At 47.6% G+C, this 25,307-nt stretch overlaps 1 pseudogene; it reads right to left on the bottom strand.

Moving 5' to 3' along the window:
• Positions 1-2,268: 2,268 nt before the first annotated feature.
• LOC144608829 (small ribosomal subunit protein eS28 pseudogene) lies at positions 2,269-2,582 on the bottom strand (annotated as a pseudogene).
• Between the last annotated feature and the right edge of the window lie 22,725 nt (positions 2,583-25,307).

Below are 25,307 nucleotides of genomic sequence, written 5' to 3'. Positions count from 1 at the left end.
TCTTTCTTCATATGAAAGTCCTGCCATCCCAGGGATCAATCTGGTGAACCTTCTCTGTACTCCCTCTAAGGCTAGAATGTCTTTCCTCAGATTAGGAGACCAAAACTGTACACAATACTCCAGGGTGATCGCTGGTCGGCACGGACTCGGTGGGCCGAAGGGCCTGTTTCCATGCTGCATCTCTAAAAGTAAAATGTCACCTATCCATGTACTCCAGGGATGCTACCTGATGTGCCGAGTTACTCCAGCACTCTGTGTCATTATTTTGAAAGGTCAGGGTGGGAGATGAAAGAAGCCTTAAAGTGGCAAGTAACTGGATTCCCAAGGATGCTTCTGCACACTGAAGGAAGGTGTTTAGTTTAGTTTAGAGATACAGCGCGGAAGAAGGCCTTTCGGCCCACTGTGTCCATGTCAACCAGCCACCCTAGCTCATTAACGCTATCCTACACGCACTGGGGACAATTTACACTTATACCAAGTATACGAACCCAAGCCAATTAACCTACAAACCTGTACGACTTTGGAGTGTGGGAGGAAACCGAAGATCTTGGAGAAAACCCACGCGGGTCACGGGGAGAACGTACAAACTCCGTACAGACAGTGCCTGCGGTCGGGATCGAAACCGGGTCTCCGGCGCTGCCAGAGCTGTAGAGCAGCAACTCTAAAACTGAGCCACTGTCCAGTGTTCATCGAAAAAGTACCGATGATAAAGGTAACAGGCCATTTGGGTGAAAACGTGAAGCTGGTGCAACTTGGGGTGGGGGAAGGATAGAGAGAGAGAGAGGGAATGCCAGGGCTACCTGAAGTGAGAGAAATCAATATTCAAACCACTGGGCTGCCAAATATGAGATGCTGTTCCTCCAATTTGCGTTTATGTAGCCTCACTCTGACAATGGAGGGGACCTGGGACAGAAAAGGCTGTGTAGGTATGGGAAAGAGAATTAAAGTGTCCGGCAACCGGAAGATCAGGTAGGTTCTGGCGGACTGAGCGAAGGTGTTCCCCAAAACCATCGACCAGTCTACGTTTCGAAGGTATTTATTTCACAAAATGCTGGAGTAACTCAGCAGGTCAGGCAGCATCTCAGGAGAGAAGGAATGGGTGACGTTTCGGGTCGAGACCCTTCTTCAGACTGATGTCAGGCGGGCGGGACAAAGGAAGGATATAGGTGGAGACAGGAAGATAGAGGGAGAACTGGGAAGTGGGAGGGGAAGAGAGGGACAGAGGAACTATCTAAAGTTGGAGAAGTCAATGTTCGTAGACCAGTCTACGTTTGGTCTCGCCGAGTATAAGAGTCCACATCTTGAACAACGGATACAGTAGATTGTCTGTACGGAGTTTGCACGTTCTCCCCGTGACCTGCGTGGGTTTTCTCCGAGATCTTCGGTTTCCCCCCACACTCCAAAGACGTACAGGTTATGTAGGTTAATTGGCTTGGTAAATGTAAAAATTGTCCCTAAGTGTGTGTAGGATAATGTTAATGTGCGGGGATCACTGGTCGGCGCGGTGCCGAAGGGCCTGTTTCCCGTCTGTATCTCTAAACTAAACTAAAAAAACTAAAACGAGGTTGAAGGAGGTGCAAGCGAACCTCTGCCTAACCTGAAGGAACTGTCGGGGTCCCTGGACGGAGTCGAGGGAGGAGGTACAGGGACAGGTGTTGCATCTCCTGCGGTTGCAGGGGAAGGTACCTGGGGAGTGGGTGGTTTCAAAGGTTTCACAGGTCTGCTTATGGTCACGTGTACCAACTAACCTACAGTGAAACTCGATTTACCGAGTCTGCGCCGACCAGCGATCCCTGCACGCTAATAGTGTACTACACACACGAGGGACAATTTACCATTTAACCTACAAACGTCTTTGGAATGTGGGAGGAAACCAGAGCACCCGGAGAAAACCCACACAGGTCACGGGGAGAACGTGCAAACTCCGCACAGACAGCGCCCGGAATCAGGATTGAACCCAGGTCTCTGTCGCTGTGCAACTCTACCGCTGTGCCACCTAAACTAAACTAAACTAGAGTACAATAGGTTGAGCAACAGGGCAGATAAAGAGTGCAGAATATAGTCCTCAGCATTGTAGCCCTTCGAGCATCAGTTCCAGAGACAGAGTCCAATGTCCGCAGTGGGGTAGAGTTGGATCGGACTGTACTCTAGCTTATGGAAGGAGCGAACAGAAGCCTGATAACAGAGGGAAAGAAGCTTAGTTTAGTTTAGTTTAGAGATTTTTATTTATTTATTTTTTTTTAATAATTTTTTTTTTCAATTTACAGAATTTATTGTAGCATTTTGTCCAAAAAAGTTTGCAAATGTCTGTAACCAATTATGGAGATACTGATCTTTTTCCAGTGTTCGTTGGTATACCTGTTATCGTAATCTTCTTGCTTCACGTTCAGACTCCAAAAGTGTGAGCACATCTCCCTCATGGACTGGTCCTTTCACATTCCTAATGATGGATCGGTTGCTGTCATCCATAAACTCCACACGAACCTGTGTACACTGTCCCTGGGAACCAGTTCTTCCAAGAACTTTGGTAACCCGCGCCAGTTTGACGGCCTGTGTCCGCGGTCCCTCCATGATGGCGGCGCCTCAGCGTGGAAACAGGCCCTTCTGCCCACCGAGTCCGTGACGACCAGCGATCCCCGCACACTAACACTATCCTACACACCCTAGGGATAATTTACCATTTAACCAACTAACCTGTGCGTCTTTGGAGTGCGGGAGGAAACCGAAGATCTCGGAGAAAACCCACGTGGTCACGGGGAGAACGTACAAACTCCGTACAGACCGTAGTGAAGATGGCGCCCGGGTCTCTGGCGCTGTGAGGCAGCAGCTCGACCGCTGCACCGCACTGTTCCTTTGTGTTCCCTGATTCAATGACTAAGAAACCACGATGGGTCTTTGACATTGTAACTTTTAGCCTCTATTCAAGAGCGACATCATCCAGAGAGAATGTGAACACTGTTTATCAGCAGTGTAGGCAGAGTGCGAGCAATAAATCCAAACAAACAGAGCAGAACAAGAACAAACAACCAGATTACATCAATTCAATATTGCCCCTTTTAATCAGTAATTGTAAACTTAGGGAGGACATTTTAGTGAGAGTCATGTGCAGGTCGGACAGCTGACAGCCGCATTGCACTGTGTAGGAAGGACTGCAGATCCTGGTTTAATAGACAATAGGTGCAGGAGGAGGCCATTCGGCCCTTCGAGCCAGCACCGCCATTCAATGTGATCATGGCTGATCATTCTCAATCAGTACCCCGTTCCTGCCTTCTCCCCATACCCCCTGACTCCGCTATCCTTAAGAGCTCTATCAAGCTCTCTCTTGAATGCAATCAGAGAATTGGCCTCCACTGCCTTCTGAGGCAGAGAATTCCACAGATTTATAACTCTCTGACTGAAAAGGTTTTTCCTCATCTCAGTTCGAAATGGCCTACCCCTTATTCTTAAACTGTGGCCCCTGGTTCTGGACTCCCCCAACATTGGGAACATGTTTCCTGCCTCTAACGTGTCCAACCCCTTAATAATCTTATATGTTTCGATAAGATCCCCTCTCATCCTTCTAAATTCCAGCGCATACAAGCCTAGTCGCTCCAGTCTTTCAACATACGACAGTCCCGCCATTCTGGGAATTAACCTAGTAAATCTACGCTGCACGCCCTCAATAGCAAGAATATCCTTCCTCAAATTTGGAGACCAAAACTGCACACAGTACTCCAGGTGCGGTCTCACTAGGGCACTGTACAACTGCAGAAGGACCTCTGCTCCTATACTGAACTCCTCTTGTTATGAAAGCCAACATTCCATTGGCTTTCTTCACTGCCTGCTGTACCTGCATGCTTCCTTTCAGTGACTGATGCACTAGGACACCCAGATCTCGTTGTACGTCCCCTTTTCCTAACTAGACACCATTCAGATAATAATCTGCCTTCCTATTCATACCACCAAAGTGGATAACCTCACACTTATCCACATTAAACTGCATCTGCCATGCATCCGCCCACTCACACAACCTGTCCAAGTCACCCTGCAACCTCATAGCATCTCCCTCACAGTTCACACTACCACCCAGCTTTGTATCATCTGCAAATTTGCTAATGGTACTTTTAATCCCTTCATCCAAGTCATTAATGTATCTTGTAAATAGCTGCGGTCCCAGCACCGAGCCTTGCGGTACCCCACTAGTCACTGCCTGCCATTCTGAAAGGGACCCATTTATCCCCACTCTTTGCTTTCTGTCTGCCAACCAATTTTCTATCCATGTCAGTGCCCTACCCCCAATACCATGTGGTATAATTTTTCCCACTAATCTCCTATGTGGAACCTTGTCAAGGCTTTCTGAAAGTCAAGATACACCACATCCACCAGCTCTCTCCAGTCAATTTTCCTAGTTACATCCTCAAAAAATTCCAGAAGATTAGTCAAGCATGATTTCCCCTTTGTAAATCAATGCTGACTCGGAACGATCCTGTTACTACTATCCAAATGCTCCGCAATTTTGTCTTTTATAATTGACTCCAGCCTCTTCCCCACCACTGATGTCAGACTAACTGGTCTATAATTACCCGTTTTCTCTCTCCCTCCTTTCTTAAAAAGTGGGATAACATTAGCTACCCTCCAATCCACAGGAACTGATCCTGAATCTATAGAACATTGGAAAATGATCACCAATGCGTCCACGATTTCTAGAGCCACTTCCTTAAGTACCCTGGGATGCAGACCATCAGGCCCTGGGGATTTATCAGCCTTCAGTCCCATCAGTCTACCCAACACCATTTCCTGCCTAATATGAATCTCCTTCAGACTATTTCTTTCCTCTTCACATACCTAAAAAAGCTTTTACTATCCTCATTTATATTATTGGCTAGTTTACCCTCGTACCTCATCTTTTCTCCCCGTATTGCCTTTTTAGTTAACTTCTGTTGCTCTTTATAAGAGTCCCAATCCTCTGGCTTCCCACTCTTCTTTGCTATGTTATACTTCTTTTTTATTTTTATGCTGTCCTTGACTTACCTTGTCAGCCACGGGTGCCTCTTACTCCCCTTAGAATCTTTCCTCCTCTGGGATAAATTGATCCTGCAACTTCTGCATTACTCCCAGGAATACCTGCCATTGCTGTTCCACCGTCTTCCCTGCTGGGGCCTCCTTCCAGTCAAATCTGGCCAGCTCATGCCTCTGTAATCCCCTTTGCTATGCTGTAATACTGACACTTCCGATTTTCCCTTCTCCCTCTCAATTTGTAGAGTAAAACTACACTGAAGGTGGACACAAAGTGCTGGAGTAACTCAGCGGGACAGGCAGCACCTTTGGAGAGAAGGAATGGGTGACGTTTCAGGTTGTGACCCTTCTTCATACCCTGCTGCAATGCACTGTTTGCTTTACTTCTGTGTTGTAAAACATTACAATAGACAATAGGTGCAGGAGGAGGCCATTCGGCCCTTCGAGCCAGCACCGCCATTCAATGTGATCATGGCTGATCATTCACAATCAGTACCCTGTTCTGCCTTCTCCCCATACCCCCTGACTCCACTATCTTTAAGAGCTCTATCTAGCTCTCTCTTGAAAGTATTCAGAGAAATGACCGCCATTGCCTTCTGAGGCAGAGAATTCCACAGATTTACAACTCTGACTGAAAAAGTTTTTCCTCATCTCCATTTTAAATGGCCTACCCGTTATTCTTAAACTGTGGCCCCTTGTTCTGGACTCCCCCAACATTGGGAACATGTTTCCTGCCTCTAACATGTCCAATCCCTTGATAATCTTATATGTTTCAATAAGATCCCCTCTCTCTTAACTACATTGTCCAAAGACGTATGGGTTTGCAGGATCAATTTATTCCAAAGAGGTGGAAAGACTCTAAGGGGAGTAAGAGACACCTGTGGCTGACAAGGGAAGTCAGGGACAGCATAAAAATTAAGGAGAGGAAGTATAACATAGCAAAGAAGAGTGGGAAGACAGAGGATTGGGACTCTTTTAAAGAGCAACAAAAGTTAACTAAAAAGGCAATACGAGGAGAAAAGATGAGGTACGAGGGTAAACTAGCCAATAATATAAAGGAGGATAGCAAAAGTTTTTTTAGGTACGTGAAGAGGAAAAAAATAGTCAAGGCAAATGTGGGTCCCTTGAAGACAGAAGCAGGGGAATTTATTATGGGGAACAAAGAAATGGCAGACGAGTTAAACCGTTACTTTGGATCTGTCTTCACTGAGGAAGATACACACAATCTCCCAAATGTTCTAGGGGCTGGAGAACCTAGGGTGATGGAGGAACTGAAGGAAATCCACATTAGGCAGGAAATGGTTTTGGGTAGACTGATGGGACTGAAGGCTGATAAATCCCCAGGGCCTGATGGTCTGCATCCCAGAGTACTTAAGGAGGTGGCTCTAGAAATAGTGGAAGCATTGGAGATCATTTTTCAATGTTCTATAGATTCAGGATCAGTTCCTGTGGATTGGAGAATAGCAAATGTTATCCCACTTTTTAAGAAAGGAGGGAGAGAGAAAACGGGTAATTATAGACCAGTTAGTCTGACATCAGTGGTGGGGAAAATGCTGGAGTCAATTATAAAAGACGAAATTGCTGAGCATTTGGATAGCAGTAACGGGATCGTTCCGAGTCAGCATGGATTTACGAAGGGGAAATCATGCTTGACAAATCTACTGGAATTTTTTGAGGATGTAACTAGGAAAATTGACAAGGGAGAGTCAGTGGATGTGGTGTACCTCGACTTTCAGAAAGCCTTCGACAAGGTCCCACATAGGAGATTAGTGGGCAAAATTAGGGCACATGGTATTGGGGGTAGGGTACGACATGGATAGAAAATTGGTTAACAGACAGAAAGCAAAGAGTGGGGATAAATGGGTCCCTTTCGGAATGGCAGGCAGTGACCAGTGGGGTACCGCAAGGTTCGGTGCTGGGACCCCAGCTATTTACGATATACATTAATGACTTAGACGAAGGGATTAAAAGTACCATTAGCAAATTTGCAGATGATACTAAGTTGGGGGGTAGTGTGAATTGTGAGGAAGATGCAATAAGGCTGCAGGGTGACCTGGACAGGTTGTGTGAGTGGGCGGATACATGGCAGATGCAGTTTAATGTAGATAAGTGTGAGGTTATTCACTTTGGAAGTAAGAATAGAAAGGCAGATTATTATCTGAATGGTGTCAAGTTAGGAGGAGGGGGGGTTCAACGAGATCTGGGTGTCCTAGTGCATCAGTCAATGAAAGGAAGCATGCAGGTTCAGCAGGCAGTGAAGAAAGCCAATGGAATGTTGGCCTTCGTAACAAGAGGAGTTGAGTATAGGAGCAAAGAGGTCCTTCTACAGTTGTACCGGGCCCTGGTGAGACCGCACCTGGAGTACTGTGTGCAGTTTTGGTCTCCAAATTTGAGGAAGGATATTCTTGCTATGGAGGGCGTGCAGCGTAGGTTCACTAGATTAATTCCCGGAATGGCGGGACTGTCGTATGTTGAAAGGCTGGAGCGATTGGGCTTGTATACACTGGAATTTAGAAGGATGAGGGGGGATCTTATTGAAACATATAAGATAATTAGGGGATTGGACACATTAGAGGCAGATAACATGTTCCCAATGTTGGGGGAGTCCAGAACAAGGGGCCACAGTTTGAGAATAAGGGGTAGGCCATTTAGAACGGAGATGAGGAAGAACTTTTTCAGTCAGAGGGTGGTGAAGGTGTGGAATTCTCTGCCTCAGAAGGCAGTGGAGGCCAGTTCGTTGGATGCTTTCAAGAGAGAGCTGGATAGAGCTCTTAAGGATAGCGGAGTGAGGGGGTATGGGGAGAAGGCAGGAACGGGGTACTGATTGATAGTGATCAGCCATGATCGCATTGAATGGCGGTGCTGGCTCGAAGGGCTGAATGGCCTACTCCTGCACCTATTGTCTATTGTCTATTGTCTATTGTTAATTGGCTTGGTATAAAAGAATGTAAGTTGTCCCCAGTGTGTGTAGGATGGCGTTAATGTGCGGGGAATGCTTGTTGGTGCAGACCCGGTGGGCCGAAGGGCCTGTTTCCATGCTGTATCTCTAAATTGAACTGAACTAAACTAATCTAAACATTATCGAATATTGGAGTTTAGAAGAATGAGGGGCGACCTCATTAAAACATACAGAATAGTGAAAGGCTTTGGATAGAGTGGATGTGGAGAGGATGTTTCCACTAGTGGGAGAGTCTAAGACCAGAGGTCAGAGCATCAGAATTAAAGGACGTTCTTTTGGAAAGGAGATGAGGACTAATTTCTTTCATCAGAGGGTGGTGAATCTGTGGAATTCATTGCCACAGAAGGCATCTCCGTTGAGGTAGGAGATTGAAAAAAAGTTTCCCCCAAATCCCCCCCACCCCCCACATAAAACAAACCAAGAAACACTAAAACATACTTTTAACACATACTTAAAATAATTAAAAAACGGTCGCAAGGGACAGACAGACTGTTGGCGAAGCAGCCAGTGTTGGTGGCGCCACCTGGTAAATCATTGTTAGCTGGGAGAAGTTAATAACAAGGCAAGGAGAGATAAAATGTAGGTAGGCACAAATTGCTGGAGTAACTCAGCGGGTCAGGCAGCATCTCTGGAGAGAAGGAATGGGTGACGTTTCGTGTCGAGACCCTTCTTCTGACTGATGTCAGGAGAGGGGGGGGCGGGACAATGAAAGGATGTAGTCGGAGACAGTAAGACTGGTGAGAGAACTGGGAAGGGGGAAGAGAGGGACAGAGGAACTATCCGAAGTTAGATAGATAGAGCTCTTAAGGATAGCGGAGTCAGGGGGTATGGGGAGAAGGCAGGAACGGGGTACTGATTGAGAATGATCAGCCATGATCACATTGAATGGTGGTGCTGGCTCGAAGGGCCGAATGGCCTACTCCTGCACCTATTGTCTATTGTCTATTAGAGATGTCAATGTTCATACCGCTGGTCCCTCCCCCTCTCCCTCTCTCCCCCCCTTTACAATGCGAGAACATAAAACCAGTAGCAGTGAAATCAAAACCACTGTCTCGTTTCTCTACATTGAAGCCAGAGGGATAAATAAGTCCCATGGTACATGTTCACTAACATCTTTCACACAAAGAATGAATCAACCCTATTGTGTTCGGGCTGACAATCCAGGGCTGGAGTTCAGGAGAGGCATGTTGTAAGATGACACTTTAAAGCAAACTTCCTCAAGTGGATATAAAAGAGCCTTTATCGATTTAAGACAGTGTCCTGGCCAATGGTTCTTTCCCACCATCTGCGGTTCCCCTTTCACATCTCCACATAATGTAAGCTTTGAGATTTCCCATCATTTTGAAAGGTGATGGTTATGTCCAAATTCTTTGCTTTGAAATATTCCCCATTGAAGTAATTGATAGCTAATTATCTGACTGTAAGGAATATAAATATCATTAACACGCTGAACATCACCAGGGACGAGGTCACACCCTGGTCACTCCCTCTTCTCCCCTCTCCCATCAGGCAAGAGGTGTGTGACATCGCAGCGGTAGAGTTGCTGCATCACAGCGCCAGAGATCAGGGTTCGATCCTGACTACGGGCGCTGTCTGTACGCGGTTTGCACCTTCTCCCCGTGACCTGCGTGCGTTTTCTCTGAGATCGGTTTCCTCCCACACTCCAAAGACATACAGGTTTGTAGGCTAATTGGCTTTCTTCCTGGCTGTTATCAGGCAACTAAACTATTCAATAGTCAATAGTCAATTTATTTGTCACATACACATAAATGTGCAGTGAAATGAAAAATTACCCGCAGTTCAACAATAAGACCAATAAGAATAATCAATAAAAATCCAATAACACAAACAATCATAAACTAACACCAAACAAAAGAAACATCCATCACAGTGAGTCTCCTCCAGTCTCCTCCTCACTGTGATGGAAAGCCAGAATGTCTTTTTCTCTTCCCCTGCCGTCTTCTCCCGCGGTCAGGCTGTTGAAGTTGCCACGTTGGGGCGGTCGGGGCTCCCGACATTGAAGCCCCCGCCGGACGGTGAAAATCCCGCAGCCTATTTCGGGCCGTGCCAGACGGTGAAAGGTCTGCGGCGGGCCGACCCAAGCCCCGCGATCCGGGGCGGGCGAAGACGCTGCCGCTGCCACTGCCGGAGCTCCCGTTGTCGGCCCCCATCCAGGGGCCTGCGGGCTTCCGACGTCCACGCGGCCCGCGCCGGAGCCTCCGGAAACGAGTCGCAGCCGCTCCCGCAGCCTCTGAAGTGGTGAGTCCAGGCCGCGGGCTCTGCGACCGCCAGCTCCAGGTGCATGGCCGGTGGTAGGCCGCAGCGGGAACGGAGACACGACACAGAAAACAAAGGCCGGGTGTCCGTTTGGGAGAGACAATGTTACAGTTCCCACCCCCCCCCCCCCCCCCCCCCCCGCCCCCACATAACACACAACCACAAACACTACATCATATTTAAACTACAATTAAGACAAAAACAACAAAAGACAACGGACTGCAGGCAAGCCGCAGCTGCTAGGGCAGTGCTGGCTCTGAGTTTTCTACCATAAACAGAGAGCGGTCCTGAACTACTATCTACCTCATTGGAGACCCTCGGACTATCTTTAATCGGAATTTATTGGACTTCATCTTGCACTAAACAGTTATTTTCGTTATTCCCTTTATCATGTATCTGTACACTGTGAACGGCTCGATTGTAATCATGTTTTGTCTTTCCGCTGACTGGTTAGCACGCAGCAAAAGCTTTTCACTGCACCTCGGTACACGAGACAATAAACTAAAGTAAACTAAACAGAATTAAACTAAACTAAACTAAGGTTCAGGAGTACATCCAGAGACGGAACGTGTCATTCGCTACTTATATCGTTCAAGTACTTGAGGGCATAGATTTGCGTAAGAGGGGCAAAGTTTAAAGGAGATACTGGGGCAGGTTTTCTTTTTACACAGAGGGGTGGTGAATGCCTGGAATGTGCTGGCTAGGGGCGGAGGTTAAAGCAGATACAATAATGGCATTTAAAAGACTTTTGGAGAGGCACGTGGATATGCAGCGAATGGAGGGATATGGGTTATATATGCAAGTCGACAAGCGATGGTCTTAGCAATATGGACTGGAGTTTTACACTCCCATCATTATTTTTCTGCATTCGTGAGCAGTTTTGGCCACCATATCCGAGGAAGGATGTGCTGCCGTTGGAACGGCTCTGGAGGAAGTTTACCAGAATGATCCCAGGAATGAGTGGGTTGACATATGATGAGCGTTTGTCGGCACTGGGCCTGTACTCGCTGGAGTTTAGAAGGATGAGGTGGGGGGGGGAGGGCTCATTGAAACTTGGAGGCCTGGACAGAGTGGATGTGGGGGAGGATGTTCCCACTAGTGGGAGAGTCTAGGACCAGAGGTCACAGCCTCAGAATTAAAAGACATCCCTTGAGGAAGGAGATGGGGATGAATGTCTTTAGTCAGAGGGTGGTGAATCCGTGGAATTCTTTGGCACAGAAGGCTGTGGAGGCCAAGTATTGTTAAGACAGAGATTGACAGGTTCTTGATTAGTACGGGTGTCAGGGGTTATGGGGAAAAGGCAGGAGAATGGGGTTGAGAGGGAAAGATAGAACAGCCATGATTGAAATGGCAGAATTGACTTGATGGGTCGAATGGCCTAATTCTGCTATGGCCGAAGGCTTATGAACTTATGAACTCCTGCAGTCTGTACCAAGATGGAGGTTTGCATGGCCTCACCAGTGGGCAGAAGCTGGGATGCTGATGGAAACAGGGTACCCCAACATATATCGTGACAATGACGCTTTTTTGCATCTGTCCAGTCGATAAGGTAGAGAGTCGGACCCTTTCTCCCCAGGATGGAAATATCAAAAAGACCAGAGATGAGGGGGCAGAGTTTGAAGATGTGCGTGGGGCACGTTAGATTTACACACAGAGGGTGGTGGGTGCCTGGAACGTGCTGCCGGGGGTGGTGGTGGTGGAGGCAGATACCAAGGTGGTGTTTAGCTGTCTTTTGGACAGGCACACAGATTTAGACTTTAAAGATAGAGCGTGGAAGCAGGCTCTTAGGCCCTCTGAGTCCGCACCGACTAGTGATCACAACACTAACTAGGATTGCCAACTGTCCCGTATTAGCCGGGACATCCCGTATTTTGGGCTAAATTGGTTTGTCCCGTATGGGCCCGCCCTTGTCCCATATTAGGCCCGGACGTTGTAGACCCGGACGCTGTAGACCCGGACGCTGTAGGCCCAGATGCTGTAGGCCCAGATGCTGTAGGTCCGGACAGATGCAGGTCCAGAGAGTGTAGGTCCGGAAGCCCGGGCGCCGCCTAACAGAGGTTGCATAGCAACCTGCCTCCCGGCCCGGACGGCCGCCATTGGTGGAGCGGGAGCACATGGCCGCTGGCTGGGTGAGGTCACATGGGGCGTGGAGTGGTGACGTCACCTGGTCCCTTATTTGGGAGTGAGATAGTTGGCACCACTAACACTAAGCCACACAATTTTTGCAGGCGTGCAGTGAATGGAGGCCTGCACGGTGGCGCTGTGCCTCACAGCACCGGGTTCGATCCTGACTATGTGTGCTTGACTGTGCGTAGTTTGTATGTTCTCCCTGTGACCTGCGTGGTTTTCCTCCGAGATCTTGGGTTTCCACCCACACTCCAAAGACGTACAGGTTTGTAGGTTAATTGGCTTGGTATCAATGTGAACAAGTTGTCCCGAGTGTGTGTAGGGTAGTAGTTTCCAAACCTACCTTCAGGGAATTGAATTTTCTTGAGAATTCCTCAATTCTCCTTCCGATTCCCATACAGACCTGTCTGTCCTAGGTCTCCTCCATTGTCAGAGTGAGGCTAAACACAAATTGGAGGAACAGCATCTCAAAGTTTGCTTGGGCAGTTTACAGCCCAGTGGTTTGAATTCCCTCTCTCTCTATCCCTCCCCCACCCAAGTCGCACCAGCTTCTCGTTTACACCCAACAAACAGCTAACAGTGGCCTGTCTCCTTTATCATCGTCACTTTTTTGCATGTCTTTCATTCGTTGTTCTTTATCTCTCCACATCACCGTCTATATCTCTCGTTTCCCTTTTCCCTCACAAGTCTGAAGAAGGGTCTCGACCCGAAACGTCACCCATTCCTTCTCTCCAGAGATGCTGCCTGTCCCGCTGAGTTACTCCAGCTTTTTGTGTCTATCTACAAAGGACATAGTCAGGCAGAGTACACTTCCCCATAGACACAACACGCTGGAGTAACTGAGCTAGTCAGGCAGCATCTCTGGAGAAATAGGATGGGTGACGTTTCGGGTCAGGACCCTTTTTCAGACTGAAAGTAGGGTGGGATACCCTCTCCCATCGGGCAAAAGATACAGAAGTGTGAAAACGCACACCTCCAGATTCAGGGACAGTTTCTTCCCAGCTGTTATCAGGCAACTGAACCATCCTACCACAACCAGAGAGCTACTATCTACTTCATTCGAGACCCTCGGACTATCTTTGATTGGACTTTACTGGCTTTACCTTGCATGAAACATTACTCCTTTTACAAGCAAGTAATAAAACTGAGACAATGAGAGTTTCGACATATATAAAACATTGGCTTCTTGGTTAATAAAATTGAGGAAATTAAAAACAGAAAATAAGGAAGTGATAGAGAGATTTTGAGCAAATATTCTGTATTTACACTCGAGTTTAGTTTGGCTTGGTTTATTATTGTCACGTGCACAATAATAAAGGAACAGTGAAAAGCTTTTATTTTGCGTGCTGCCCAGTCAGCAGAAAGACTACAGTCTCGACCCGAAACGTCACCCATTCCTTCTCTCCCGAGATGCTGCTTGACCTACTGAGTTACTCCAGCATTTTGTGAATAAATACCTTCGATTTGTACCAGCATCTGTAGTTATTTTCTTATACTATATGAAAGACTACACATGATTGCAATCAAGCCCTCCACAGTGTACAGATAGATGATAAAAGGAATAACATCTAGTGCAAGATAAAGGCCAGTAAAGTCCGATTAAAGATAGTCCGAGGGTCTTCAATGAGGTCGATGGTAGATCTGGACCGCTCTCTAATAGTTGATAGGAGGGCCCAGTTGCCTGATAACACCTGGGAAGAAACTGCTCCTGAATCTGGAGGTGTGCGTTTTCAAACTTCTGTACCTCTTGCCTGATGGGAGAGGGGAGAAGAGGGAGTGACCAGGGTGAGACTGGGTCCTTGATTATGCTGCTGGCCTTGCCGAGGCAGCGTGAGGTGTCGATGGAGTCAACAGAAGGGAGGTTGGTTTGCGAGATGGTGTGGGCCATGCTGCCTCAATGTAGGAATTACTGCGATCACTGTTCATAAGGTCATGAGTAATAAGAGCCAAGTTAAGCCATTCGGCCCATCAAGTCTACTCCATCATGGCTGATCTATCTTCCCCTCTCAACCCCATTCTCCTGCCTTCTCCCCATAACACCATGGCACTATTTGATTAGTACAGGTGTCAGGGGTGATGGGGAGAAGGGGGTTAGGAGGGGGAGATAGATCAGCCATGACTGAATGGCAGAGTAGACTTGATGGACCGAATGGCCTAATTCTACTCCTATCGCTTATGACCTTATGTCCAAATGACCCATCACTGTAGGAACGATACAGAACAAATCAATGGAACTAAAGACAATAGACAATAGGTGCAGGAGTAGGCCATTCGGCCCTTCGAGCCAGCACCGCCATTCAATGTGATCATGGCTGATCATTCTCAATCAGTACCCCGTTCCTGCCTTCTCCCCATACCCCCTGACTCCGCTATCCTTAAGAGCTCTATCTGGAGAGCTTTCAAGAGAAACAGGTCTCGCGGAATAACTAATGTACGAGCCTCCACCACAGAGTGTTAAAATACGAGGCTGCGGAGAGAGCAATTGCATTGGCTGTGATCTTTTAAAATTCCCTAAATTCTGGAAAGAAGCCGGCAATTGGAAAATTGCAAAAGGGAAGCAGACAGGAAAACTGGATTTATATTTCCGTGTCATCACACAGCTGTTTGCCGATAACGAGCAAATGTTAGTGCCACGTGGTTGGCCTCTGCAAGATCCTTTACAGTGCGTGTGTCATGCAGCATGTCACAGCTCAGGAGATGTTCCATAGTCTGGAGGCCCCGTCCACACTGGCAGTCTGCCGCATCGTCAGTGCATCCCCACTTCAGCACGTTCCATTTGCTCCTCCCCACGCCTGTCCACAGTCTGTTGAGACGGCGCCAGGTTATCCACAGTTGGTCGGAAGCTGGCGGGAGTTTCTCAGAGGGATCGATTGCCTTGTGAGTTCCTTCTGGAGATTTCTCCAGTCTCCCTTCCCGGAGTTTGAGCCTTCTGGACGATGCACTGCAGTCCAGGGGATGGACAGAAGAGAGGAAACTGGATCTCAGACCAAGATCCTGCTGGACATGAAGTAATACACAACATGCTGGAGTAACTCAGCGGGACAGACAGCATCTCTGGAGAGAAGGAATGGGTGACGTTTCGGGTCGAGACCCTTCTCCTGTTCGACATGACCTTACTGAGTGACAGAGGAGGCCCCCGGGGGTTGTGGCCTACCCGTGCTCCTATTTCCGACATTCTGACATCTTGCTGCAAAATTTGCCACAATGCCTTCAATTCTTAAACTCCAAAACTAACAGCAAACGTTGCTCTCTATCCCTTTCAGTTCAAGAGTCAAGAGTCATAAGGTCATAAGGACATAGGTGATAAGAGCAGAATTAGGCCATTCGGCCCATCAAGTCTGCTCCGCCATTCAATCACGGCTGATCTATGTCTCCCTCCTAACCTCAGTCTCCCTTGACTCTCCCTTCTCCCCATAACCCCTGACACCCGTACTATTCAAGAATCTATCTATTTATGCCTTAAAAATATCCATTGGCTTGGCCTCCACAGCCTTCTGTGGCAAAGAATTCCACAGATTCACCACCCTCTGACTAAAGAAGTCCCTCCTCATCTCCCTCCTAAAGGAACGTCCTTTAATTCTGAGGCTGTGACCTCTAATCCTAGACTCTCCCACCAGTGGAAACTTCCTCTCCACATCCACTTTACCCAGGCCTTTCACTATTCTGTATGTTTCGATGAGGTCCCCCTCTCATCCTTCTAAACTCCAGCAAATAAGTGTGTGTATATATACAGTATACACACACACACACATATATACACACACACATACAGGATATACATATGTGTGTATATGTATATATATATATACCTCTCTGAAACTAAAACTAAAAACCTGAGCTGTTTCTCCACCTTTAAACGTGGGTAGCGCTTCATTCAGTGGGAATTGAACTTTACTCCAGTGGAGTTGACCTTCAGCGCTAGGCTCAACATGTCTGGTTCAAGTGGCCCACAAAGTCAACAACTGTAATGCCTGCAAGTCTTGTTTTGTGAGGGGAAGATTATGGAATGCTAAATCACAAGAGTTAACCCAGTAAACAAGTGTGTGTAACTGACCTCACATTTATGCTATCAAAAATGGTACAGAAACACTGCCTGCTCAATCTAGTCTGTAGTTTGCTTAATCGTTCTCCTTGCTTGACTCTCCCTCTCCCCTTCTCATTCCCACACTGACCTTTCTGTCCTGGGCCTCCTCCATTGTCAGAGTGAGGCCCAGCGCAAATTGGAGGAACAGCACCTCATATTTCGCTTGGGCAGCTTACACCCCAGCGGTATGATATTGATTTCACTAACTTCAAGTAACCCTTGCTTTACATCTCTCTCCGTCCCTCTCCTGCCCTAGTTCTCCGACTAGTTCCACTGTCCTCCTGATTAATTTTACTGATTGTATGTCTCGTTGTCACCTTCCCCTCAGCTAGTCCAGAACCAGGGGCCACAGTCTTAGAATAAAGGGGCGGCCATTTAAAACTGAGGTGAGAAGGAACTTTTTCATCCAGAGAGTTGTGAATTTGTGGAATTCTCTGCCACAGAGGGCAGTGGAAGCCAAATCACTGGATGGATTTAAGAGAGAGTTAGATAGAGCTCTAGGGGCTAGTGGAATCAAGGGATATGGGGAGAAGGCAGGCATGGGTTACTGATTGTGGACGATCAGCCATGATCACAATGAATGGTGGTGCTGGCTCGAAGGTCCGAATGGCCTCCTCCTGCTTTTATGTTTCTAACGCATACAGCACATAATCCTCTGACAGTCTCGCCACCTCCAGCGGGATCCCACACTAGCCACATCTTCCCATCTCCACTCCTTTCCGCTTTCCGCAGAAACCGTTCCATCTGCAACTCCCTAGTTAACTCGTCCCTTCCCACCCAAACCACCCCCTCCCCAGGTACCTTCCTCTCCAACCGCAGCAGATGCAACTACCTGTCCCTATACCTCCCCCCTCGACTCCGTCCAAGGGGCCCCGACTGACTTTTCAGGTGGGGCAGAGGTTCACTTGCACCTCCTCCAACCTCATCTACTGTATCTGCCGTTCCAGGTGTGGATTCCGGTATATCGGCCAGACCAAGCGCAGGCTCGGCGATCGTTTCGCTGAACACCACTCGGTCCCCCTAAACCTACCTGATCTCCCGGTTGCTCAGCATTTTCACCCCCCCTCCCATTCCCAATCTGACCTTTCTGTCCTGGGCCTCCTCCATTGTCAGAGTGAGACCCAGTGCAAAATGGAGGAACACCACCTCATATTTTGCTTGGGCAGCTCACACCCCAACGGTATGAACATTGACTGCGCTAACTTCAGCTAACCCTCTTTCCGTCCCTCCCCTGCCCCAGTTCTCTGACTAGTTCCACTGTTCTCCTGATTAAATTTACTAGTTGTATACATCGTTGTCACCTTCCCCTCAGCCAACATCGAACCATTCTACATTTTCTTGAGCCTCGTCTGCTTTGATCTGTCGTTTTCACACCTCACCCTTCCATATCTCTAGTCTCCCTCTCCCCTGCCTCTCAGTCTGAAGAAGGGTCTCGACCCGAAATCTCAGTCATTCCTTCTCTCCAGAGATGCTGCCTGTCCCGCTGAGTTACTCCAGCATTTTCTGTCTATCTGCTTGCTTGACTGTTGTCCTTGACTGGAAAGTTATTGCGAATAAAGAACTTGTTAACTCTCGCTCACGTCTCGTAAGGACATGTGATTGGAGCAGAATTAGGCTATTTGGCCCATCACGTCTACACCGCCATTCGATCATGGCTGATCTATCTCTCCCTCCCAACCCCATTCTCCTGCCTTCTCCCCATAACCCCTGACACCCGTACCAATGAAGAACCTGCCTATCTCTGCCTTAAAAATATCCACTGACTTGGCCTCCACAGCCATCTGTGGCAAAGAATTTCCCAGATTCACCACCCTCTGGCTACACCGTACTAATAATAATAATAATAATAATAATAATAATAATAATAATAATATTCATTTATTGTCATTGCAACGAGTACAACGAAATTAAAAAATAGCCAATCCTGACGGTGCGTAAAAACATATATGCAATAAATGCAAAAACAAATAAATACAATTATATTAAGTACAAAAGTTTTAACAGTGTTGCCTAGTGCAGAAGGTAGTGTTCTGTTCTCGTATGGCCCTGGGGTAAAAACTATTCTTAAGTCTGTTTGTTCGGGATTTGATCGACCTGAAACGTCGACCAGAGGGCAGATGAACAAACAGACGGTGGCCGGGGTGGGATGGATCTTTTATTATTTTGCCTGCTCTACTGAGGCAGCGTAGGCTGAACAGGTGCTCCAGGGAGGGCAGTGAGCAGCCGATGATCTTCTGGGTCATCGTGATGACCCTCTGAAGGGCCTTCCTGTCCTTTTCTGAGCAGCTGGCATACCATGTGGTTATACAGTATGCCAGCACACTCTCGATGGAGCAGCGATAGAAGGACATCATGAGCTTCTCCTGCAGGTTGGTCTTCCTGAGGATCCTGAGGATGCTCTTAGGGCTAAAGGAATCAAGGGACACGGGGAGAAAACAGGAACAGGGTCCTGATTTTAGATGATCAGCCTTGATCATATTGAATGGTGGTGCTGGCCAGCTACTGCACCTATTTTTCTATGTTTCTTTGTTTTCTATATTTCTCATGTAGTGTAAATTATCCCGACACCCCCTTGTCCTCTGCTCCAGTTCCTTTCCACTTGTATCCCTACATCTCCAAAGGCATTTTCCAGTTTGACCATTTCCAATTCCCTAATCCCAATGAACTTATCTTTGACTCCTTTTTAAGGGTGGCCGCGGTGGCGCAGCGGTTGAGTTGTTGCCCCACAGCGCCAGAGACCCGGTTCCATCCCGACCATGGGTGCTCGTCCGTACGTTCTCCCCGTGACCTGCGTGGGTTTTCTCCGGGTGCTCCAGTTTCCTCCCACACTCCAAAAGACGTGCAGGTTAATTGGCTTCTGCAGATTGTAAATTGTCCCGATTGTGTGTAGGATGGTGGCTCGTGTGCGATGACTGGTCGGCCCGGACTCGGTGGGCCGAAGGGTCTGTTTCCATACCGTATCTCTAAAGTCTATAATTGTATCTCACGTTAATGAATGAACTGTACAATGTAGACACAAAATGGTGGAGTAACTCAGCGGGTCAGGTGGCATCTCGGGAGAGAAGGGAGGGGCGACGTTTCGGGTCGAGACCCTTCTTCAAACTGATGTCAGGGGAGGGAGCGGGACAAAGGTAGAATGTAGTTGGAGACAGGAATACTGGTGGGAGAACTGGGAAGGCGGGAGCACTGACCAGTGATCCCCGCACATTAACACTATCTTACGTACACTTTACACGTACACCAAGACAATTAATCTACAAACCTGCACGTCTTTGGCGTGTGGGAGGAAACCGAGGTGAGAAAGAACTTTTTCACCCAGAGAGCTGTAAATTTGTGGAATTCTCTGCCACAGAGGGCAGTGGAGGCCAAATCACTGGATGAATTTAAGAGAGAGTTAGATAGAGCTCTGGGGGCTAGTGGAATCAAGGGATATGGGGAGAAGGCAGGCACGGGTTACTGATTGTGGATGATCAGCCGTGATCGCAATGAATGGCGGTGCTGGCTCGAAAGGCCAAATGGCCTCCTCCTGCACTTATTTTCTATGTTTCTATCTCGGAGAAAACCCACGCAGGTCACGGGGAGAACGTACAAACTCCATACAGACATCACCCGCAGTCGGGATCGAACCCGGGTCTCTGGCGCTGCAAGCGCTGTAAGGCAGCAACTCTACCGCTGCGCCACCGTGGTCTTCAACCAATGTGACCGTTGAACTCTCCAATCCCTCTGCCTCACACCATCTGCCTTAATGTCTACCTTTATGGTGAGGAGGGAAAGATTTAATAGGAATCTGAGGGGTAACGTTTTCACACAAAGATTGGTTGGTGTATGGAACGAGCTGCCAGAGGAGGTAGTTGAGGCAGGGACTATCGCAACGTTTAAGAAACATTTAGACAGGTGTAGAGGGATATGACCCAAATGAAGGCCGGTGGGACTGGTGATGATGGGACATGTTGGTCGGTGTGGGCATTGGGCCGATGGGCCTGTTTCCACACTGTTTCACTCTATGACTCTTATAGAAACATAGAAAATAGGTGCAGGAGTAAGCCATTCGGCCCTTCGAGCCTGCACCGCCATTCAATATGATCACGGCTGATCATCCAACTCAGTATCCCGTACCTGCCTTCTCTCCATACCCTCTGATCCCTTTAGCCACAAGGGCCACATCTAACTCCCTCTTAAATATAGCCAATGAACTGGCCTCAACTACCTTCTGTGGCAGAGAATTCCACAGACTCACCACTCTCTGTGTGAAGAAATGTTTTCTCATCTCGGTCCTAAAAGACTTCCCCCTTATCCTTAAGCTGTGACCCCTGGTTCTGGACTCCCCCAACATCGGGAACAATCTTCCCGCATCTAGCCTCTCCAACCCCTTAAGAATTTTATATGTTTCTATAAGATCCCCCCTCAGTCTTCTAAATTCCAGCGAGTATAAGCCTTATGTTCTAACCATCTATCAACCACAGGCAACCTATTCCTCTCACCTCTGGCAACCTATTACCTGCCACGCTTTGTCCTGCCTCTCCTCTCTCTAATCTCCCCCCCCCCACCCCCTCCCCCTTACAATCAGTCTGAAGAAGGGTCCCGATCTGAAATGTCACCTATCCACTCTCTCCAGAGATAGAACATAGAACAGTCACAGCACAGGAACGGGCCCTTCGGCCCACAATGTTTGTGTCGGACATGATGCCAAATTAAACCGATCTCATCTGCCTGTACGTAACCCATAATCCTCTATTCCTTGCACTTCCATATGCCTATCTAAAAGCCTCTTAAACACCACTATTTTACCCGCCTCCACAGCCAACCCTGGCAACGCATTCCAAGCCCCCACCACCCTCTGTGTAATACACTTCCTCCACACACCTCCATTAAACTTCTTAACTTCTGTTGGATCACCCCTCAGGCTCCAATGCTCCAGAACCAACAATCCATGTTTGTCCAATCTTTCCTTATAATTATTACCCTCTAATCCGGGCAGCATTCTAGTAAACCTCTTATAGACAATAGACAATAGACAATAGGTGCAGGAGTAGGCCATTCAGCCCTTCGAGCCAGCACCGCCATTCAATGCGATCATGGCTGATCACTCTCAATCAGTACCCCGTTCCTGCCTTCTCCCCATACCCCCTCACTCCGCTATCCTTAAGAGCTCTATCCAGCTCTCTCTTGAAAGCATCCAACGAACTGGCCTCCACTGCCTTCTGAGGCAGAGAATTCCACACCTTCACCACTCTCTGACTGCAAAAGTTCTTCCTCATCTCCGTTCTAAATGGCCTACCCCTTATTCTTAAACTGTGGCCCCTTGTTCTGGACTCCCCCAACATTGGGAACATGTTTCCTGCCTCTAATGTGTCCAATCCCCTAATTATCTTATATGTTTCAATAAGATCCCCCCTCATCCTTCTAAATTCCAGTGTATACAAGCCTAATTGCTCCAGCCTTTCAACATACGACAGTCCCACCATTCCGGGAATCAACCTAGTGAACCTACGCTGCACGCCCTCCATAGCAAGAATATCCTTCCTCAAATTTGTAGACCAAAACTGCACACAGTACTCCAGGTGCAGTCTCACCAGGGCCCGGTACAACTGTAGAAGGACTCTCTGCTCCTATACTCAACTCCTCTTGTTACGAAGGCCAACATTCCATTGGCTTTCTTCACTGCCTGCTGTACCTGCATGCTTCCTTTCAGTGACTGATGCACTAGGACACCCAGATCTCGTTGAACATCCCCTCTTCCTAACTTGACACCATTCAGATAATAATCTGCCTTTCTATTCTTACTTCCAAAGTGAATAACCTCACACTTATCTACGTTAAACTGCATCTGCCATGTATCCGCCCACTCACACAACCTGTCCAAGTCACCCTGCAGCCTTATTGCATCTTCCTCACAATTCACACTACCCCCCAGCTTAGTATCATCTGCAAATTTGCTAATGGTACTTTTAATCCCTTCATCTAAGTCATTAATGTATATCGTAAATAGCTGGGGTCCCAGCACCGAACCTTGCGGTACCCCACTGGTCACTGCCTGCCATTCCGAAAGGGACCCATTTATCCCCACTCTTTGCTTTCTGTCTGTCAACCAATTTTCTATCCATGTCAGTACCCTACCCCCAATACCATGTGCTCTAATTTTGCCCACTAATCTCCTATGTGGGACCTTGTCGAAGGCTTTCTGAAAGTCGAGGTACACCACATCCACTGACTTTCCCCTGTCAATTTTCCTAGTTACATCCTCAAAAAATTCCAGTAGATTTGTCAAGCATGATTTCCCCTTCGTAAATCCATGCTGACTCGGAATGATCCTGTTACTGCTATCCAAATGTCGACATCTTTCTGCTACAGAGAGTGGAACTGAACACAATACTCTAAATGTAGCCTAACCAATATCCTATAAAACCTCACCATGACTTCCTGACTCTTATACTCAATGCCCCGACTAATGAAGGCATTGGCCTTCATTACCATGCTATCTACTTGTGTTGCCACTTCCAGGAAACTATGAACTTGCATCCCAAGATCCCTCTGTACATCAATGTTGTAAAGGGTCTTGCCATTAACTCTATTACATTTCACCACCCAAAATGCTTCACCTCACGCTTGCTCGGATTAAACTCCATCTGCCATTTCTCCGCCCATTTCTGTCGTTGATCCGTATCCCACTGTATATTTTTGATACACTTCCATTCAACCCATCTATATTTACGTCCGAGCTGTTCAGTTGCCACTTTCAGGGAGCTGTGAACTTGGACCTCAAGATCCCTCTGTACAAAACACTTGCCCCGCGCCTTTAAACTTTCCCCCTCTCACCTTACAGCTACGCCCTCTAGTGGATAGATATTTCCATCCTGCGAAAGTTCTCCTGTCTACCTTATCTGTGCCTCTCTTAATTTTATACACTTCCATCAAGTTCTGACATTCCAGAGATGCTGCCTGATGACCTGCTGAGTTACTCCACCAATTAGACATAGAAACATAGAAAATAGGTGCAGGAGGAGGCCATTCGGCCCTTCAAGCCAGCATCGCCATTCATTGTGATCATGGCTGATCGTCCACAATCAATAACCTGTGCCTGCCTTCTCCCCGCATCCCTTGATTCCACTAGCCCCTAGAGCTCGATCTAACTCTCTCTTAAATCCATCCAGTGATTTGGCTTCCACTGCCCTCTGTGGCAGAAAATTCCACAAATTCACAACTCTCTGGGTGAAAAAGTCTTTTCTCACCTCAGTTTTAAATGGCCTCCCCTTTATTCTAAGACTGTGGCCCCTGGTTCTGGACTCGCCCAACATTGGGAACATTTTTCCTGCATCTAGCTTGTCCAGTCCTTTTATAATTTTATATGTTTCTATAAGATCCCCTCTCATCCTTCTAAACTCCAGTGAATACAAGTCTAGTCTTTTCAATCTTTCCTCAAATGACAGTCCCGCCATCCCAGGGATCAATCTCGTGAACCTACGCTGCACTGCCTCAATTACAAGGATGTCCTTCCTCAAATTAGGAGACCAAAACTGTACACAATACTCTAGATGTGGACTTACCAGGGCCCTATACAACTGCAGAAGAACCTCTTTACTCCTACACTGAAATCAATTTGTACCCTTTTGCCCACAGCAAAAAAATGCAGCACAGTAGCACAGCGGTAGAGTTGCTGCCTCACAGCGCCAGAGACCCGGGTTCGATCCTGACTACGGGTGGTCTGAACGGAGTTTGTACGTTCTTCCCGTGACCTGCGTGGGTTTCCACCGGGTGCTCTGGTTTCCTCCCATACTCCTAAGACGTACAGCTTTGCAAGTTTAATTGGCTTTGGTAAAATTGTAAATTTGTCCCTAGTGTGTGTAGGTAGGATAGTGCTAGTGTACAGGGTGATCGCTGAAGGGCCTGTTTCTGCACTGTATCTCTTGAGTCTAAAGTCCACACATGAGGACCACGGGTGAGTGAAGCAGGCTTCAAAGCACGGTCCCAGTCCCTTCCATCTCTTCGGAAAGTTCCCATTTCTTCACAAGGCACCGCAAACAAAATATAGTAACACAATGTTAGAGGAATGAACTGCAGATGCTGACTTAAACCAGATATAGACACAAAAAGCTGGAGTCACTCAGCGGGCCAGGCAGCATAGAAACATAGAAAATAGGTGCAGGAGGAGGCCATTAGGCCCTTCGAGCCAGCACCGCCATTCATTGTGATCATGGCTGATCATCCACAATCAGTAACCTGTGCCTGCCTTCTCCCCATATCTCTTGATTCCACTAGCCTGTAGAGCTCTATCTAGTCAAGTCAAGTCAAGTCAAATTTATTTGTCACATACACATACTCGATGTGCAGTGAAATGAAAGTGGCAATGCCTGCGGGTTGTGCACAAAAATAATTACAGTTACAGCATATAAATAAAGTTAATAAGTTACTAAACATAGCACAAAAAGTGTCGACAAAAATTTAGTCTCTGGGGTTATCAAAGTTGATAGTCCTGATGGCCTGTGGGAAGAAGCTCCGTCTCATCCTCTCCGTTTTCACAGCGTGACAGCGGAGGCGTTTGCCTGACCGTAGCATCTGGAACAGTCCGTTACTGGGGTGGCAGGGGTCCCTCATGATCTTGCTTGCTCTGGATCTGCACCTCCTGATGTATAGGTCCTGCAGGGGGACGAGTGTAGTTCCCATGGTGCGTTCTGCCGAACGCACTACTCTCTGCAGGGCCATCCTGTCCTGGGCAGAGCTGTTCCCAAACCAGACTGTAATGTTGCCGGACAGGATGCTCTCTACAGCCCCAGAGTAGAAGCAATGAAGGATCCTCAGCGACACTCTGAATTTCCTCAGTTGTCTAAGGTGGTAAAGGCGCTGCTTAGCCTTACCCACCAGAGAAGG

This window comes from Rhinoraja longicauda, chromosome 2 (genome assembly GCF_053455715.1).
Source record: "Rhinoraja longicauda isolate Sanriku21f chromosome 2, sRhiLon1.1, whole genome shotgun sequence".
In the NCBI taxonomy this organism is placed as follows: domain Eukaryota; kingdom Metazoa; phylum Chordata; class Chondrichthyes; order Rajiformes; family Arhynchobatidae; genus Rhinoraja; species Rhinoraja longicauda.
Note: the sequence above shows the minus strand (reverse complement) of the source record. Positions and strands in the feature narration are given on the sequence as shown.